Here is a 19,591-nt window from a genome sequence, read left to right as displayed (position 1 = left end):
CCTTTCATGTGTGATGTGCAACACGGAATTGCTCTGCACGCAGTGCAGGGGAATCGGGCCTCATCTCGCGGCGAGGGGGAAGCCTCATGGTTTTTCTCGAGTTGCGGCGGGAACCTGGGGTATATTCTCGAGTTACGACGGGGATGGCCCTTCCACCCACGTGTTTCTTCAGCGACGACAGGACTCCTGCCTAGTTGCGAGGGACAATTCTGGATTCTCCTCGAGGCTTGGCAGGGCAATTGGGACGCCTCTCCAGCTGAGGCGGGAGACCAAGTGTCCCTTTCCAAGTGCCACAGGAATCCTGGGACTCTTATCAAGTTTCACGAGGAGTCAGGCATCGTCTCCTTTGGAGGCACTGATCTCCGCGTACCTCTGGAGTTTTCAAAGGATTTGAGGCCTCCTGTCGCGATGAGGTGGGGAACTAGGTCTTTCTCTGTGGTCTCCACAGGGGATTCAGACACCCTTTCGTCTTGGGAGATGCAAGACGAGCCTGCATTCCAGTCACTGCAGGGATATCCGGCCTTATTTCGAGTCAGGGCATCGCGGTGTCCATTCCACTTGAGGCCGCAAACTCAGGGTCCCTCTCACATACCTAGAGCTGAGAGAAGCCTCCTCTTGAGGTGCTTGTGGTAAGGTGGTATTCCTCTGGAGTCGAAGCCAGGGACTAACCTCTCATCTCGAGTTGATTTTTGGTCCACGGAGCTCTTTCGTGTTGCTACAGTGACCTCAGGATCCCTCTAGCCTTGAAACAGTGTTCTTGGGGTTTCTCTGGAGTGCCATCAAGGAAACCAAGGCTCCTTTCATGTGTGATGTGCAACACGGAATTGCTCTGCACGCAGTGCAGGGGAATCGGGCCTCATCTCGCGGCGAGGGGGAAGTCTCATGGTTTTTCTCGAGTTGCAGTGGGAACCTGGGGTATATTCTCGAGTTACGACGGGGATGGCCCTTCCACCCACGTGTTTGTTCAGCTACGTCAGGACTCTTGCCTAGTTGCGAGACACAACTCGGGATTCTCCTCGAGGCTTTGCAAGGCAATTGGGACGCCTCTCCAGCTGAGGCGGGAGACCAAGGGTCCCTTTCCACGTGCCACAGGAATCCTGGGACTCCTATCAAGTTTCATGAGGAGTCAGGCATCGTCTCCTTTGGAGGCACTGATCTCCGCGTACCTCTGGAGTTTTCAAAGGATGTGAGGCTATCGGTCGCGATGAGGTGGGGAACTAAGTCTTTCTCTGTGCTTTCCACAGGGGATTCAGACATCCTTTTGTCCTGGGAGATGCAAGACGAGCCTGCATTGAAGTCACTGCAGGGATATCCGGCCTTATTTCGATTCAGGGCATCGCGGTGTCCATTCCACTTGAGGCCGCAAACTCAGGGTCCCTCTCACATACCTAGAGCTGAGAGAAGCCTCCTCTTGAGGTGCTTGTGGTAAGGTGGTATTCCTCTGGAGACGAATCCAGGGACTAACCTCTCTTTTCGAGTTGATTTCTGGTCCACAGAGTTCTTTCGTGTTGCTACAGTGACCTCAGGATCCCTCTATCCTCTAAACAGTGTTCTGGGGGTTTCTCTGGAGTGCCATCAAGGAAATCAAGGCTCCTTTCATGTGTGATGTGCAAGACGGAATTGCTCTGCACGCAGTACAGGGGAATCGGGCCTCATCTCGCATCGAGGGGGAAGTCTCATGGTTTTTCTCGAGTTGCGGCGGGAACCTGGGGTATATTCTCGAGTTACGACGGGGATGGCCCTTCCACCCACGTGTTTGTTCAGCCACGTCAGGACTCCTGCCTAGTTGCGAGGGACAACTCTGGATTCTCCTCGAGGCTAGGCAGGGCAATTGGAACGCCTCTCCAGCTGAGGCGGGAGACCAAGGGTCCCTTTCCACGTGCCACAAGAATCCTGGGACTCCTATCAAGTTTCACGAGGAGTCAGGCATCGTCTCCTTTGGAGGCACTGATCTCCGCGTACCTCTGGAGTTTTCAAAGGATGTGAGGCCTCCGGTCGCGATGAGGTGGGGAACTGGGTGTTTCTCTGTGGTCTCCACAGGGGATTCAGACATCCTTTCTTCTTGGGAGATGCAAGACGAGCCTGCATTCAAGTCACTGCAGGGATATCCGGCCTTATTTCGAGTCAGGGCATCGCGGTGTCCATTCCACTTGAGGCCGCAAACTCAGGATCCCTCTCACATACCTAGAGCTGAGAGAAGCCTCCTCTTGAGGTGCTTGTGGTAAGGTGGTATTCCTCAGGAGTCGAAGCCAGGGACTAACCTCTCATCTCGTGTTGATTCTTGGTCCACGGAGCTCTTTCGTGTTGCTACAGTGACCTCAGGATCCCTCTAGCCTTGAAACAGTGTTCTTGGGGTTTCTCTGGAGTGCCATCAAGGAAATCAAGGCTCCTTTCATGTCTGACGTGCAAGACGGAATGGCTCTGCACGCAGTGCAGGGGAATTGGGCCTCATCTCGCGGCGAGGGGGAAGTCTCATGGTTTTTCTCGAGTTGCGGCGGGAACCTGGGGTATATTCTCGAGTTACGACGGGGATGGCCCTTCCACCCACGTGTTTCTTCAGCGACGTCAGGACTCCTGCCTAGTTGCGAGGGACAACTCTGGATTCTCCTCGAGGCTTGGCAGGGCAATTGGGACGCCTCTCCAGCTGAGGCGGGAGACCAAGTGTCCCTTTCCAAGTGCCACAGGAATCCTGGGACTCCTATCAAGTTTCACGAGGAGTCAGGCATCGTCTCCTTTGGAGGCACTGATCTCCGCGTACCTCTGGAGTTTTCAAAGGATTTGAGGCTTCCTGTCGCGATGAGGTGGGGAACTAGGTCTTTCTCTGTGGTCTCCACAGGGGATTCAGACACCCTTTCGTCTTGGGAGATGCAAGACGAGCCTGCATTCCAGTCACTGCAGGGATATCCGGCCTTATTTCGAGTCAGGGCATCGCGGTGTCCATTCCACTTGAGGCCGCAAACTCAGGGTCCCTCTCACATACCTAGAGCTGAGAGAAGCCTCCTCTTGAGGTGCTTGTGGTAAGGTGGTATTCCTCTGGAGTCGAAGCCAGGGACTAACCTCTCATCTCGAGTTGATTTTTGGTCCACGGAGCTCTTTCGTGTTGCTACAGTGACCTCAGGATCCCTCTAGCCTTGAAACAGTGTTCTTGGGGTTTCTCTGGAGTGCCATGAAGGAAACCAAGGCTCCTTTTATGTGTGATGTGCAACACAAAATTGCTCTGCACGCAGTGCAGGGGAATCGGGCCTCATCTCGCGGCGAGGGGGAAGTCTCATGGTTTTTCTCGAGTTGCAGTGGGAACCTGGGGTATATTCTCGAGTTACGACGGGGATGGCCCTTCCACCCACGTGTTTGTTCAGCCACGACAGGACTCTTGCCTAGTTGCGAGACACAACTCGGGATTCTCCTCGAGGCTTTGCAAGGCAATTGGGACGCCTCTCCAGCTGAGGCGGGAGACCAAGGGTCCCTTTCCACGTGCCACAGGAATCCTGGGACTCCTATCAAGTTTCATGAGGAGTCAGGCATCGTCTCCTTTGGAGGCACTGATCTCCGCGTACCTCTGGAGTTTTCAAAGGATGTGAGGCCTCCGGTCGCGATGAGGTGGGGAACTAGGTCTTTCTCTGTGGTCTCCACAGGGGATTCAGACACCCTTTCATCTTGGCAGATGCAAGACGAGCCTGCATTCAAGTCACTGCAGGGATATCCAGCCTTATTTCGCGTCAGGGCATCGCGGTGTCCATTCCACTTGAGGCCGCAAACTCAGGGTCCCTCTCACATACCTAGAGCTGAGAGAAGCCTCCTCTTGAGGTGCTTGTGGTAAGGAGGTATTCCTCTGGAGTCGAAGCCAGGGACTAACCTCTCATCTCGAGTTGATTTTTGGTCCACGGAGCTCTTTCGTGTTGCTACAGTGACCTCAGGATCCCTCTAGCCTTGAAACAGTGTTCTTGGGGTTTCTCTGGAGTGCCATCAAGGAAATCAAGGCTCCTTTCATGTGTGATGTGCAAGACGGAATTGCTCTGCACGCAGTGCAGGGGAATTGGGCCTCATCTCGCGGCGAGGGGGAAGTCTCATGGTTTTTCTCGAGTTGCGGCGGGAACCTGGGGTATATTCTCGAGTTACGACGGGGATGGCCCTTCCACCCACGTGTTTCTTCAGCGACGTCAGGACTCCTGCCTAGTTGCGAGACACAACTCGGGATTCTCCTCGAGGCTTGGCAGGGCAATTGGGACGCCTCTCCAGCTGAGGCGGGAGACCAAGTGTCCCTTTCCAAGTGCCACAGGAATCCTGGGACTCCTATCAAGTTTCACGAGGAGTCAGGCATCGTCTCCTTTGGAGGCACTGATCTCCGCGTACCTCTGGAGTTTTCAAAGGATGTGAGGCTATCGGTCGCGATGAGGTGGGGAACTAAGTCTTTCTCTGTGCTTTCCACAGGGGATTCAGACATCCTTTCATCTTGGCAGATGCAAGACGAGCCTGCATTCAAGTCACTGCAGGGATATCCAGCCTTATTTCGCGTCAGGGCATCGCGGTGTCCATTCCACTTGAGGCCGCAAACTCAGGGTCCCTCTCACATACCTAGAGCTGAGAGAAGCCTCCTCTTGAGGTGCTTGTGGTAAGGAGGTATTCCTCTGGAGTCGAAGCCAGGGACTAACCTCTCATCTCGAGTTGATTTTTGGTCCACGGAGCTCTTTCGTGTTGCTACAGTGACCTCAGGATCCCTCTAGCCTTGAAACAGTGTTCTTGGGGTTTCTCTGGAGTGCCATCAAGGAAATCAAGGCTCCTTTCATGTGTGATGTGCAAGACGGAATTGCTCTGCACGCAGTGCAGGGGAATTGGGCCTCATCTCGCGGCGAGGGGGAAGTCTCATGGTTTTTCTCGAGTTGCGGCGGGAACCTGGGGTATATTCTCGAGTTACGACGGGGATGGCCCTTCCACCCACGTGTTTCTTCAGCGACGTCAGGACTCCTGCCTAGTTGCGAGGGACAACTCTGGATTCTCCTCGAGGCTTGGCAGGGCAATTGGGACGCCTCTCCAGCTGAGGCGGGAGACCAAGTGTCCCTTTCCAAGTGCCACAGGAATCCTGGGACTCCTATCAAGTTTCACGAGGAGTCAGGCATCGTCTCCTTTGGAGGCACTGATCTCCGCGTACCTCTGGAGTTTTCAAAGGATGTGAGGCTATCGGTCGCGATGAGGTGGGGAACTAAGTCTTTCTCTGTGCTTTCCACAGGGGATTCAGACATCCTTTCGTCCTGGGAGATGCAAGACGAGCCTGCATTGAAGTCACTGCAGGGATATCCGGCCTTATTTCGAGTCAGGGCATCGCGGTGTCCATTCCACTTGAGGCCGCAAACTCAGGGTCCCTCTCACATACCTAGAGCTGAGAGAAGCCTCCTCTTGAGGTGCTTGTGGTAAGGTGGTATTCCTCTGGAGACGAATCCAGGGACTAACCTCTCTTTTCGAGTTGATTTTTGGTCCACAGAGTTCTTTCGTGTTGCTACAGTGACCTCAGGATCCCTCTAGCCTTGAAACAGTGTTCTTGGGGTTTCTCTGGAGTGCCATCAAGGAAATCAAGGCTCCTTTCATGTGTGATGTGCAAGACGGAATTGCTCTGCACGCAGTACAGGGGAATCGGGCCTCATCTCGCATCGAGGGGGAAGTCTCATGGTTTTTCTCGAGTTGCGACGGGAACCTGGGGTATATTCTCGAGTTACGACGGGGATGGCCCTTCCACCCACGTGTTTGTTCAGCCACGTCAGGACTCCTGCCTAGTTGTGAGGGACAACTCGGGATTCTCCTCGAGGCTTGGCAGGGCAATTGGAACGCCTCTCCAGCTGAGGCGGGAGACCAAGTGTCCCTTTCCAAGTGCCACAGGAATCCTGGGACTCCTATCAAGTTTCACGAGGAGTCAGGCATCGTCTCCTTTGGAGGCACTGATCTCCGCGTACCTCTGGAGTTTTCAAAGGATGTGAGGCCTCCGGTCGCGATGAGGTGGGGAACTAGGTCTTTCTCTGTGGTCTCCACAGGGGATTCAGACATCCTTTCATCTTGGGAGATGCAAGACGAGCCTGCATTCAAGTCACTGCAGGGATATCCGGCCTTATTTCGCGTCCGGGCATCGCGGTGTCCATTCCACTTGAGGCCGCAAACTCAGGGTCCCTCTCACATACCTAGAGCTGAGAGAAGCCTCCTCTTGAGGTGCTTGTGGTAAGGTGGTATTCCTCTGGAGTCGAAGCCAGGGACTAACCTCTCATCTCGAGTTGATTTTTGGCCCACGGAGCTCTTTCGTGTTGCTACAGTGACCTCAGGATCCCTCTCGCCTTGAAACAGTGTTCTTGGGGTTTCTCTGGAGTGCCATCAAGGAAATCAAGGCTCCTTTCATGTGTGATGTGCAAGACGGAATTGCTCTGCACGCAGTACAGGGGAATCGGGCCTCATCTCGCATCGAGGGGGAAGTCTCATGGTTTTTCTCGAGTTGCGGCGGGAACCTGGGGTATATTCTCGAGTTACGACGGGGATGGCCCTTCCACCCACGTGTTTGTTCAGCCACGTCAGGACTCCTGCCTAGTTGCGAGGGACAACTCGGGATTCTCCTCGAGGCTTGGCAGGGCAATTGGAACGCCTCTCCAGCTGAGGCGGGAGACCAAGGGTCCCTTTCCACGTGCCACAAGAATCCTGGGACTCCTATCAAGTTTCACGAGGAGTCAGGCATCGTCTCCTTTGGAGGCACTGATCTCCGCGTACCTCTGGAGTTTTCAAAGGATGTGAGGCCTCCGGTCGCGATGAGGTGGGGAACTAGGTGTTTCTCTGTGGTCTCCACAGGGGATTCAGACATCCTTTCTTCTTGGGAGATGCAAGACGAGCCTGCATTCAAGTCACTGCAGGGATATCCGGCCTTATTTCGAGTCAGGGCATCGCGGTGTCCATTCCACTTGAGGCCGCAAACTCAGGATCCCTCTCACATACCTAGAGCTAAGAGAAGCCTCCTCTTGAGGTGCTTGTGGTAAGGTGGGATTCCTCAGGAGTCGAAGCCAGGGACTAACCTCTCATCTCGTGTTGATTCTTGGTCCACGGAGCTCTTTCGTGTTGCTACAGTGACCTCAGGATCCCTCTAGCCTTGAAACAGTGTTCTTGGGGTTTCTCTGGAGTGCCATCAAGGAAATCAAGGCTCCTTTCATGTGTGATGTGCAACACGGAATTGCTCTGCACGCAGTGCAGGGGAATCGGGCCTCATCTCGTGGCGAGGGGGAAGTCTCATGGTTTTTCTCGAGTTGCGGCGGGAACCTGGGGTATATTCTCGAGTTACGACGGGGATGGCCCTTGCACCCACGTGTTTCTTCAGCGACGTCACGACTCCTGCCTAGTTGCGAGGGACAACTCGGGATTCTCCTCGAGGCTTTGCAGGGCAATTGGGACGCCTCTCCAGCTGAGACGGGAGACCAAGGGTCCCTTTCCACGTGCCACAGGAATCCTGGGTCTCCTATCAAGTTTCACGAGGAGTCAGGCATCGTCTCCTTTGGAGGCACTGATCTCCGCATACCTCTGGAGTTTTCAAAGGATTTGAGGCCTCCTGTCGCGATGAGGTGGGGAACTAGGTCTTTCTCTGTGGTCTCCACAGGGGATTCAGACACCCTTTCGTCTTGGGAGATGCAAGACGAGCCTGCATTCCAGTCACTGCAGGGATATCCGGCCTTATTTCGAGTCAGGGCATCGCGGTGTCCATTCCACTTGAGGCCGCAAACTCAGGGTCCCTCTCACATACCTAGAGCTGAGAGAAGCCTCCTCTTGAGGTGCTTGTGGTAAGGTGGTATTCCTCTGGAGTCGAAGCCAGGGACTAACCTCTCATCTCGAGTTGATTTTTGGTCCACGGAGCTCTTTCGTGTTGCTACAGTGACCTCAGGATCCCTCTAGCCTTGAAACAGTGTTCTTGGGGTTTCTCTGGAGTGCCATGAAGGAAATCAAGGCTCCTTTCATGTGTGATGTGCAACACAGAATTCCTCTGCACGCAGTGCAGGGGAATCGGGCCTCATCTCGCGGCGAGGGGGAAGTCTCATGGTTTTTCTCGAGTTGCTGTGGGAACCTGCGGTATATTCTCGAGTTACCACGGGGATGGCCCTTCCACCCACGTGTTTGTTCAGCCACGTCAGGACTCTTGCCTAGTTGCGAGACACAACTCGGGATTCTCCTCGAGGCTTGGCAAGGCAATTGGGACGCCTCTCCAGCTGAGGCGGGAGACCAAGGGTCCCTTTCCACGTGCCACAGGAATCCTGGGACTCCTATCAAGTTTCACGAGGAGTCAGGCATCGTCTCCTTTGGAGGCACTGATCTCCGCGTACCTCTGGAGTTTTCAAAGGATGTGAGGCTATCGGTCGCGATGAGGTGGGGAACTAAGTCTTTCTCTGTGCTTTCCACAGGGGATTCAGATATCCTTTCGTCCTGGGAGATGCAAGACGAGCCTGCATTGAAGTCACTGCAGGGATATCCGGCCTTATTTCGAGTCAGGGCATCCCGGTGTCCATTCCACTTGAGGCCGCAAACTCAGGGTCCCTATCACATACCTAGAGCTGAGAGAAGCCTTCTCTTGAGGTGCTTGTGGTAAGGTGGTATTCCTCTGGAGACGAATCCAGGGACTAACCTCTCTTTTCGAGTTGATTTTTGGTCCACAGAGTTCTTTCGTGTTGCTACAGTGACCTCAGGATCCCTCTATCCTTGAAACAGTGTTCTTGGGGTTTCTCTGGAGTGCCATCAAGGAAATCAAGGCTCCTTTCATGTGTGATGTGCAAGACGGAATTGCTCTGCACGCAGTACAGGGGAATCGGGCCTCATCTCGCATCGAGGGGGAAGTCTCATGGTTTTTCTCGAGTTGCGACGGGAACCAGGGGTATATCCTCGAGTTACGACGGGGATGGCCCTTCCACCCACGTGTTTGTTCAGCCACGTCAGGACTCCTGCCTAGTTGCGAGGGACAACTCGGGATTCTCCTCGAGGCTTGGCAGGGCAATTGGAACCCCTCTCCAGCTGAGGCGGGAGACCAAGTGTCCCTTTCCAAGTGCCACAGGAATCCTGGGACTCCTATCAAGTTTCACGAGGAGTCAGGCATCGTCTCCTTTGGAGGCACTGATCTCCGCGTACCTCTGGAGTTTTCAAAGGATGTGAGGCTATCGGTCGCGATGAGGTGGGGAACTAAGTCTTTCTCTGTGCTTTCCACAGGGGATTCAGACATCCTTTCGTCCTGGGAGATGCAAGACGAGCCTGCATTGAAGTCACTGCAGGGATATCCGGCCTTATTTCGAGTCAGGGCATCGCGGTGTCCATTCCACTTGAGGCCGCAAACTCAGGGTCCCTCTCACATACCTAGAGCTGAGAGAAGCCTCCTCTTGAGGTGCTTGTGGTAAGGTGGTATTCCTCTGGAGACGAATCCAGGGACTAACCTCTCTTTTCGAGTTGATTTTTGGTCCACAGAGTTCTTTCGTGTTGCTACAGTGACCTCAGGATCCCTCTAGCCTTGAAACAGTGTTCTTGGGGTTTCTCTGGAGTGCCATCAAGGAAATCAAGTCTCCTTTCATGTCTGACGTGCAAGACGGAATTGCTCTGCACGCAGTGCAGGGGAATCGGGCCTCATCTCGCATCGAGGGGGAAGTCTCATGGTTTTTCTCGAGTTGCGGCGGGAACCTGGGGTATATTCTCGAGTTACGACGGGGATGGCCCTTCCACCCACGTGTTTGTTCAGCCACGTCAGGACTCCTGCCTAGTTGCGAGGGACAACTCGGGATTCTCCTCGAGGCTTGGCAGGGCAATTGGAACGCCTCTCCAGCTGAGGCGGGAGACCAAGTGTCCCTTTCCACGTGCCACAAGAATCCTGGGACTCCTATCAAGTATCACGAGGAGTCAGGCATCGTCTCCTTTGGAGGCACTGATCTCCGCGTACCTCTGGAGTTTTCAAAGGATGTGAGGCCTCCGGTCGCGATGAGGTGGGGAATTACGTGTTTCTCTGTGGTCTCCACAGGGGATTCAGACATCCTTTCTTCTTGGGAGATGCAAGACGAGCCTGCATTCAAGTCACTGCAGGGATATCCGGCCTTATTTCGAGTCAGGGCATCGCGGTGTCCATTCCACTTGAGGCCGCAAACTCAGGATCCCTCTCACATACCTAGAGCTGAGAGAAGCCTCCTCTTGAGGTGCTTGTGGTAAGGTGGTATTCCTCAGGAGTCGAAGCCAGGGACTAACCTCTCATCTCGTGTTGATTCTTGGTCCACGGAGCTCTTTCGTGTTGCTACAGTGACCTCAGGATCCCTCTAGCCTTGAAACAGTGTTCTTGGGGTTTCTCTGGAGTGCCATCAAGGAAATCAAGGCTCCTTTCATGTGTGATGTGCAACACGGAATTGCTCTGCACGCAGTGCAGGGGAATCGGGCCTCATCTCGCGGCGAGGGGGAAGTCTCATGGTTTTTCTCGAGTTGCGGCGGGAACCTGGGGTATATTCTCGAGTTACGACGGGGATGGCCCTTCCACCCACGTGTTTCTTCAGCGACGTCAGGACTCCTGCCTAGTTGCGAGGAACAACTCGGGATTCTCCTCGAGGCTTTGCAGGGCAATTGGGACGCCTCTCCAGCTGAGACGGGAGACCAAGGGTACCTTTCCACGTGCCACAGGAATCCTGGGTCTCCTATCAAGTTTCACGAGGAGTCAGGCATCGTCTCCTTTGGAGGCACTGATCTCCGCATACCTCTGGAGTTTTCAAAGGATTTGAGGCCTCCTGTCGCGATGAGGTGGGGAACTAGGTCTTTCTCTGTGGTCTCCACAGGGGATTCAGACACCCTTTCGTCTTGGGAGATGCAAGACGAGCCTGCATTCCAGTCACTGCAGGGATATCCGGCCTTATTTCGAGTCAGGGCATCGCGGTGTCCATTCCACTTGAGGCCGCAAACTCAGGGTCCCTCTCACATACCTAGAGCTGAGAGAAGCCTCCTCTTGAGGTGCTTGTGGTAAGGTGGTATTCCTCTGGAGTCGAAGCCAGGGACTAACCTCTCATCTCGAGTTGATTTTTGGTCCACGGAGCTCTTTCGTGTTGCTACAGTGACCTCAGGATCCCTCTAGCATTGAAACAGTGTTCTTGGGGTTTCTCTGGAGTGCCATGAAGGAAATCAAGGCTCCTTTCATGTGTGATGTGCAACACAGAATTCCTCTGCACGCAGTGCAGGGGAATCGGGCCTCATCTCGCGGCGAGGGGGAAGTCTCATGGTTTTTCTCGAGTTGCTGCGGGAACCTGGGGTATATTCTCGAGTTACCACGGGGATGGCCCTTCCACCCACGTGTTTGTTCAGCCACGTCAGGACTCTTGCCTAGTTGCGAGACACAACTCGGGATTCTCCTCGAGGCTTGGCAAGGCAATTGGGACGCCTCTCCAGCTGAGGCGGGAGACCAAGGGTCCCTTTCCACGTGCCACAGGAATCCTGGGACTCCTATCAAGTTTCACGAGGAGTCAGGCATCGTCTCCTTTGGAGGCACTGATCTCCGCGTACCTCTGGAGTTTTCAAAGGATGTGAGGCTATCGGTCGCGATGAGGTGGGGAACTAAGTCTTTCTCTGTGCTTTCCACAGGGGATTCAGATATCCTTTCGTCCTGGGAGATGCAAGACGAGCCTGCATTGAAGTCACTGCAGGGATATCCGGCCTTATTTCGAGTCAGGGCATCGCGGTGTCCATTCCACTTGAGGCCGCAAACTCAGGGTCCCTATCACATACCTAGAGCTGAGAGAAGCCTCCTCTTGAGGTGCTTGTGGTAAGGTGGTATTCCTCTGGAGACGAATCCAGGGACTAACCTCTCTTTTCGAGTTGATTTTTGGTCCACAGAGTTCTTTCGTGTTGCTACAGTGACCTCAGGATCCCTCTATCCTTGAAACAGTGTTCTTGGGGTTTCTCTGGAGTGCCATCAAGGAAATCAAGGCTCCTTTCATGTGTGATGTGCAAGACGGAATTGCTCTGCACGCAGTACAGGGGAATCGGGCCTCATCTCGCATCGAGGGGGAAGTCTCATGGTTTTTCTCGAGTTGCGGCGGGAACCTGGGGTATATTCTCGAGTTACGACGGGGATGGCCCTTCCACCCACGTGTTTGTTCAGCCATGTCAGGACTCCTGCCTAGTTGCGAGGGACAACTCGGGATTCTCCTCGAGGCTTGGCAGGGCAATTGGAACGCCTCTCCAGCTGAGGCGGGAGACCAAGGGTCCCTTTCCACGTGCCACAAGAATCCTGGGACTCCTATCAAGTTTCACGAGGAGTCAGGCATCGTCTCCTTTGGAGGCACTGATCTCCGCGTACCTCTGGAGTTTTCAAAGGATGTGAGGCCTCCGGTCGCGATGAGGTGGGGAACTAGGTCTTTCTCTGTGGTCTCCACAGGGGATTCAGACATCCTTTCTTCTTGGGAGATGCAAGACGAGCCTGCATTCAAGTCACTGCAGGGATATCCGGCCTTATTTCGAGTCAGGGCATCGCGGTGTCCATTCCACTTGAGGCCGCAAACTCAGGATCCCTCTCACATACCTAGAGCTGAGAGAAGCCTCTTCTTGAGGTGCTTGTGGTAAGGTGGTATTCCTCAGGAGTCGAAGCCAGGGACGAACCTCTCATCTCGTGTTGATTCTTGGTCCACGGAGCTCTTTCGTGTTGCTACAGTGACCTCAGGATCCCTCTAGCCTTGAAACAGTGTTCTTGGGGTTTCTCTGGAGTGCCATCAAGGAAATCAAGGCTCCTTTCATGTGTGATGTGCAACACGGAATTGCTCTGCACGCAGTGCAGGGGAATCGGGCCTCATCTCGCGGCGAGGGGGAAGTCTCATGGTTTTTCTCGAGTTGCGGCGGGAACCTGGGGTATATTCTCGAGTTACGACGGGGATGCCCCTTCCACACACGTGTTTCTTCAGCGACGTCAGGACTCCTGCCTAGTTGCGAGGGACAACTCGGGATTCTCCTCGAGGATTTGCAGGGCAATTGGGACGCCTCTCCAGCTGAGACGGGAGACCAAGGGTCCCTTTCCACGTGCCACAGGAATCCTGGGACTCCTATCAAGTTTCACGAGGAGTCAGGCATCGTCTCCTTTGGAGGCACTGATCTCCGCATACCTCTGGAGTTTTCAAAGGATGTGAGGCCTCCTGTCGCAATGAGGTGGGGAACTAGGTCTTTCTCTGTGCTTTCCACAGGGGATTCAGACACCCTTTCGTCTTGGGAGATGCAAGACGAGCCTGCATTCCAGTCACTGCAGGGATATCCGGCCTTATTTCGAGTCAGGGCATCGCGGTGTCCATTCCACTTGAGGCCGCAAACTCAGGGTCCCTCTCACATACCTAGAGCTGAGAGAAGCCTCCTCTTGAGGTGCTTGTGTAAGGTGGTATTCCTCTGGAGTCGAAGCCAGGGACTAACCTCTCATCTCGAATTGATTTTTGGTCCACGGAGCTCTTTCGTGTTGCTACAGTGACCTCAGGATCCCTCTAGCCTTGAAACAGTGTTCTTGGGGTTTCTCTGGAGTGCCATGAAGGAAATCAAGGCTCCTTTCATGTGTGATGTGCAACACGGAATTGCTCTGCACGCAGTGCAGGGGAATCGGGCCTCATCTCGCGGCGAGGGGGAAGTCTCATGGTTTTTCTCGAGTTGCGGCGGGAACCTGGGTTATACTCTCGAGTTACGACGGGGATGGCCCTTCCACACACGTGTTTGTTCAGCCATGTCAGGACTCTTGCCTAGTTGCGAGACACAACTCGGGATTCTCCTCGAGTCTTGACAAGGCAATTGGGACGCCTCTCCAGCTGAGACGGGAGACCAAGGGTCCCTTTCCACGTGCCACAGGAATCCTGGGACTCCTATCAAGTTTCACGAGGAGTCAGGCATCGTCTCCTTTGGAGGCACTGATCTCCGCGTACCTCTGGAGTTTCCAAAGATGTGAGGCCTGCGGTCGCGATGAGGTGGCGAACTAGGTCTTTCTCTGTGGTCTCCACAGGGGATTCAGACATCCTTTCATCTTGGGAGATGCAAGACGAGCCTGCATTCAAGTCACTGCAGGGATATCCAGCCTTATTTCGCGTCAGGGCATCGCGGTGTCCATTCCACTTGAGGCCGCAAACTCAGGGTCCCTCTCACATACCTAGAGCTGAGAGAAGCCTTCTCTTGAGGTGCTTGTGGTAAGGTGGTATTCCTCAGGAGTCGAAGCCAGGGACTAACCTCTCATCTCGTGTTGATTCTTGGTCCACGGAGCTCTTTCGTGTTGCTACAGTGACCTCAGGATCCCTCTAGCCTTGAAACAGTGTTCTTGGGGTTTCTCTGGAGTGCCATCAAGGAAATCAAGGCTCCTTTCATGTGTGATGTGCAACACGGAATTGCTCTGCACGCAGTGCAGGGGAATCGGGCCTCATCTCGCGGCGAGGGTGAAGTCTCATGGTTTTTCTCGAGTTGCGGCGGGAACCTGGGGTATATTCTCGAGTTACGACGGGGATGGCCCTTCCACACACGTGTGTGTTCAGCCACGTCAGGACTCCTGCCTAGTTGCGAGGGACAACTCGGGATTCTCCTCGAGGCTTTGCAGGGCAATTGGGACGCCTCTCCAGCTGAGGCGGGAGACCAAGGGTCCCTTTCCAAGTGCCACAGGAATCCTGGGTCTCCTATCAAGTTTCACGAGGAGTCAGGCATCGTCTCCTTTGGAGGCACTGATCTCCGCATACCTCTGGAGTTTTCAAAGGATTTGAGGCCTCCTGTCGCGATGAGGTGGGGAACTAGGTCTTTCTCTGTGGTCTCCACAGGGGATTCAGACACCCTTTCGTCTTGGGAGATGCAAGACGAGCCTGCATTCCAGTCACTGCAGGGATATCCGGCCTTATTTCAAGTCAGGGCATCGCGGTGTCCATTCCACTTGAGGCCGCAAACTCAGGGTCCCTCTCACATACCTAGAGCTGAGAGAAGCCTCCTCTTGAGGTGCTTGTGGTAAGGTGGTATTCCTCTGGAGTCGAAGCCAGGGACTAACCTCTCATCTCGAGTTGATTTTTGGTCCACGGAGCTCTTTCGTGTTGCTACAGTGACCTCAGGATCCCTCTAGCCTTGAAACAGTGTTCTTGGGGTTTCTCTGGAGTGCCATCAAGGAAATCAAGGCTCCTTTCATGTGTGATGTGCAACACGGAATTGCTCTGCACGCAGTGCAGGGGAATCCGGCCTCATCTCGCGGCGAGGGGGAAGTCTCATGGTTTTTCTCGAGTTGCGGCGGGAACCTGGGGTATATTCTCGAGTTACGACGGGGATGGCCCTTCCACCCACGTGTTTCTTCAGCGACGTCAGGACTCCTGCCTAGTTGCGAGGGACAACTCTGGATTCTCCTCGAGGCTTGGCAGGGCAATTGGGACGCCTCTCCAGCTGAGGCGGGAGACCAAGGGTCCCTTTCCACGTGCCACAGAAATCCTGAGTCTCCTATCAAGTTTCACGAGGAGTCAGGCATCGTCTCCTTTGGAGGCACTGATCTCCGCGTACCTCTGGAGTTTTCAAAGGATGTGAGGCCTCCGGTCGCGATGAGGTGGGGAACTAGGTCTTTCTCTGTGGTCTCCACAGGGGATTCAGACATCCTTTCGTCTTGGGAGATGCAAGACGAGCCTGCATTCCAGTCACTGCAGGGATATCCGGCCTTATTTCGAGTCAGGGCATCGCGGTGTCCATTCCACTTGAGGCCGCAAACTCAGGGTCCCTCTCACATAACTAGAGCTGAGAGAAGCCTCCTCTTGAGGTGCTTGTGGTAAGGTGGTATTCCTCTGGAGACGAATCCAGGGACTAACCTCTCTTTTCGAGTTGATTTTTGGTCCACAGAGTTCTTTCATGTTGCTACAGTGACCTCAGGATCCCTCTATCCTTGAAACAGTGTTCTTGGGGTTTCTCTGGAGTGCCATCAAGGAAATCAAGGCTCCTTTCATGTGTGATGTGCAAGACGGAATTGCTCTGCACGCAGTACAGGGGAATCGGGCCTCATCTCGCATCGAGGGGGAAGTCTCATGGTTTTTCTCGAGTTGCGGCGGGAACCTGGGGTATATTCTCGAGTTACGACGGGGATGGCCCTTCCACCCACGTGTTTGTTCAGCCACGTCAGGACTCCTGCCTAGTTGCGAGGGACAACTCGGGATTCTCCTCGAGGCTTGGCAAGGCAATTGGGACGCCTCTCCAGCTGAGGCGGGAGACCAAGTGTCCCTTTCCACGTGCCACAGGAATCCTGGGACTCCTATCAAGTTTCACGAGGAGTCAGGCATCGTCTCGTTTGGAGGCACTGATCTCCGCGTACCTCTGGAGTTTTCAAAGGATGTGAGGCCTCCGGTCGCGATGAGGTGGGGAACTAGGTGTTTCTCTGTGGTTTCCACAGGGGATTCAGACATCCTTTCTTCTTGGGAGATGCAAGACGAGCCTGCATTCCAGTCACTGCAGGGATATCCGGCCTTATTTCGAGTCAGGGCATCTTGGTGTCCATTCCACTTGAGGCCGCAAACTCAGGGTCCCTCTCACATACCTAGAGCTGAGAGAAGCCTCCTCTTGAGGTGCTTGTGGTAAGGTGGTATTCCTCTGGAGTCGAAGCCAGGGACTAACCTCTCATCTCGAGTTGACTTTTGGCCCACGGAGCTCTTTCGTGTTGCTACAATGACCTCAGGATCCCTCTAGCCTTGAAACAGTGTTCTTGGGGATTCTCTGGAGTGCCATCAAGGAAATCAAGGCTCCTTTCATGTGTGATGTGCAACACGGAATTGCTCTGCACGCAGTGCAGGGGAATCGGGCCTCATCTCGCGGCGAGGGGGAAGTCTCATGGTTTTTCTCGAGTTGCGGCGGGAACCTGGGGTATATTCTCGAGTTACGACGGGGATGGCCCTTCCACCCACGTGTGTGTTCAGCCATGTCAGGACTCCTGCCTAGTTGGGAGGGACAACTCGGGATTCTCCTCGAGGCTTGGCAGGGCAATTGGAACGCCTCTCCAGCTGAGGCGGGAGACCAAGGGTCCCTTTCCACGTGCCACAGGAATCCTGGGACTCCTATCAAGTTTCACGAGGAGTCAGGCATCGTCTCCTTTGGAGGCACTGATCTCCGCGTACCTCTGGAGTTTTCAAAGGATTTGAGGCCTCCGGTCGCGATGAGGTGGGGAACTAGGTCTTTCTCTGTGGTCTCCACAGGGGATTCAGACATCCTTTCTTCTTGGGAGATGCAAGACGAGCCTGCATTCAAGTCACTGCAGGGATATCCGGCCTTATTTCGAGTCAGGGCATCGCGGTGTCCATTCCACTTGAGGACGCAAACTCAGGATCCCTCTCACATACCTAGAGCTGAGAGAAGCCTCCTCTTGAGGTGCTTGTGGTAAGGTGGTATTCCTCAGGAGTCGAAGCCAGGGACTAACCTCTCATCTCGTGTTGATTCTTGGTCCACGGAGCTCTTTCGTGTTGCTACAGTGACCTCAGGATCCCTCTAGCCTTGAAACAGTGTTCTTGGGGTTTCTCTGGAGTGCCATCAAGGAAATCAAGGCTCCTTTCATGTGTGATGTGCAACACGGAATTGCTCTGCACGCAGTGCAGGTGAATCGGGCCTCATCTCGCAGCGAGGGGGAAGTCTCATGGTTTTTCTCGAGTTGCGGTGGGGGCCTGGGGTATATTCTCGAGTTACGACGGGGATGGCCCTTCCACCCACGTGTTTCTTCAGCGACGTCAGGACTCCTGCCTAGTTGCGAGGGACAACTCGGGATTCTCCTCGAGGCTTTGCAGGGCAATTGGGACGCCTCTCCAGCTGAGACGGGAGACCAAGGGTCCCTTTCCACGTGCCACAGGAATCCTGGGTCTCCTATCAAGTTTCACGAGGAGTCAGGCATCATCTCCTTTGAAGGCACTGATCTCCGCATACCTCTGGAGTTTTCAACGGATTTGAGGCCTCCTGTCTCGATGAGGTGGGGAACTAGGTCTTTCTCTGTGCTTTCCACAGGGGATTCAGACACCCTTTCGTCTTGGGAGATGCAAGACGAGCCTGCATTCCAGTCACTGTAGGGATATCCGGCCTTATTTCGAGTCAGGGCATCGCGGTGTCCATTCCACTTGAGGCCGCAAACTCAGGGTCCCTCTCACATACCTAGAGCTGAGAGAAGCCTCCTCTTGAGGTGCTTGTGGTAAGGTGGTATTCCTCTGGAGTCGAAGCCAGGGACTAACCTCTCATCTCGAGTTGATTTTTGGTCCACGGAGCTCTTTCGTGTTGCTACAGTGACCTCAGGATCCCTCTAGCCTTGAAACAGTGTTCTTGGGGTTTCTCTGGAGTGCCATCAAGGAAATCAAGGCTCCTTTCATGTGTGATGTGCAACACAGAATTGCTCTGCACGCAGTGCAGGGGAATCGGGCCTCATCTCGCGGCGAGGGGGAAGTCTCATGGTTTTTCTCGAGTTGCGGCGGGAACCTGGGGTATATTCTCGAGTTACGACGGGAATGGCCCTTCCACACACGTGTTTGTTCAGCCACGTCAGGACTCTTGCCTAGTTGCGAGACACAACTCGGGATTCTCCTCGAGGCTTGGCAAGGCAATTGGGACGCCTCTCCAGCTGAGGCGGGAGACAAAGGGTCCCTTTCCACGTGCCACAGGAATCCTGGGACTCCTATCAAGTTTCACGAGGAGTCAGGCATCGTCTCCTTTGGAGGCACTGATCTTCGCGTACCTCTGGAGTTTTCAAAGGATGTGAGGCCTCTGGTCGCGATGAGGTGGGAAACTAGGTCTTTCTCTGTGGTCTCCACAGGGGATTCAGACATCCTTTCATCTTGCGAGATGCAAGACGAGCCTGCATTCAAGTCACTGCAGGGATATCCAGCCTTATTTCGTGTCAGGGCATCGCGGTGTCCATTCCACTTGAGGCCGCAAACTCAGGGTCCCTCTCACATACCTAGAGCTGAGAGAAGCCTCCTCTTGAGGTGCTTGTGGTAAGGTGGTATTCCTCTGGAGTCGAAGCCAGGGACTAACCTCTCATCTCGAGTTGATTTTTGGTCCACGGAGCTCTTTCGTGTTTCTACAGTGACCTCAGGATCCCTCTAGCCTTGAAACAGTGTTCTTGGGGTTTCTCTGGAGTGCCATCAAGGAAATCAAGGCTCCTTTCATGTGTGATGTGCAACACGGAATTGCTCTGCACGCAGTGCAGGGGAATCGGGCCTCATCTCGCGGCGAGGGGGAAGTCTCATGGTTTTTCTCGAGTTGCGGCAGGAACCTTGGGTATATTCTCGAGTTACGACGGGGATGGCCCTTCCACCCACGTGTTTCTTCAGCGACATCAGGACTCCTGCCTAGTTGCGAGGGACAACTCTGGATTCTCCTCGAGGCTTGGCAGGGCAATTGGGACGCCTCTCCAGCTGAGGCGGGAGACCAAGTGTCCCTTTCCAAGTGCCACAGGAATCCTGGGACTCCTATCAAGTTTCACGAGGAGTCAGGCATCGTCTCCTTTGGAGGCACTGATCTCCGCGTACCTCTGGAGTTTTCAAAGGATGTGAGGCTATCGGTCGCGATGAGGTGGGGAACTAAGTCTTTCTCTGTGCTTTCCACAGGGGATTCAGACATCCTTTCGTCCTGGGAGATGCAAGACGAG

The sequence above is a fragment of the Cervus elaphus genome, chromosome 10 (assembly GCF_910594005.1).
Source record: "Cervus elaphus chromosome 10, mCerEla1.1, whole genome shotgun sequence".
In the NCBI taxonomy this organism is placed as follows: domain Eukaryota; kingdom Metazoa; phylum Chordata; class Mammalia; order Artiodactyla; family Cervidae; genus Cervus; species Cervus elaphus.
Note: the sequence above shows the minus strand (reverse complement) of the source record.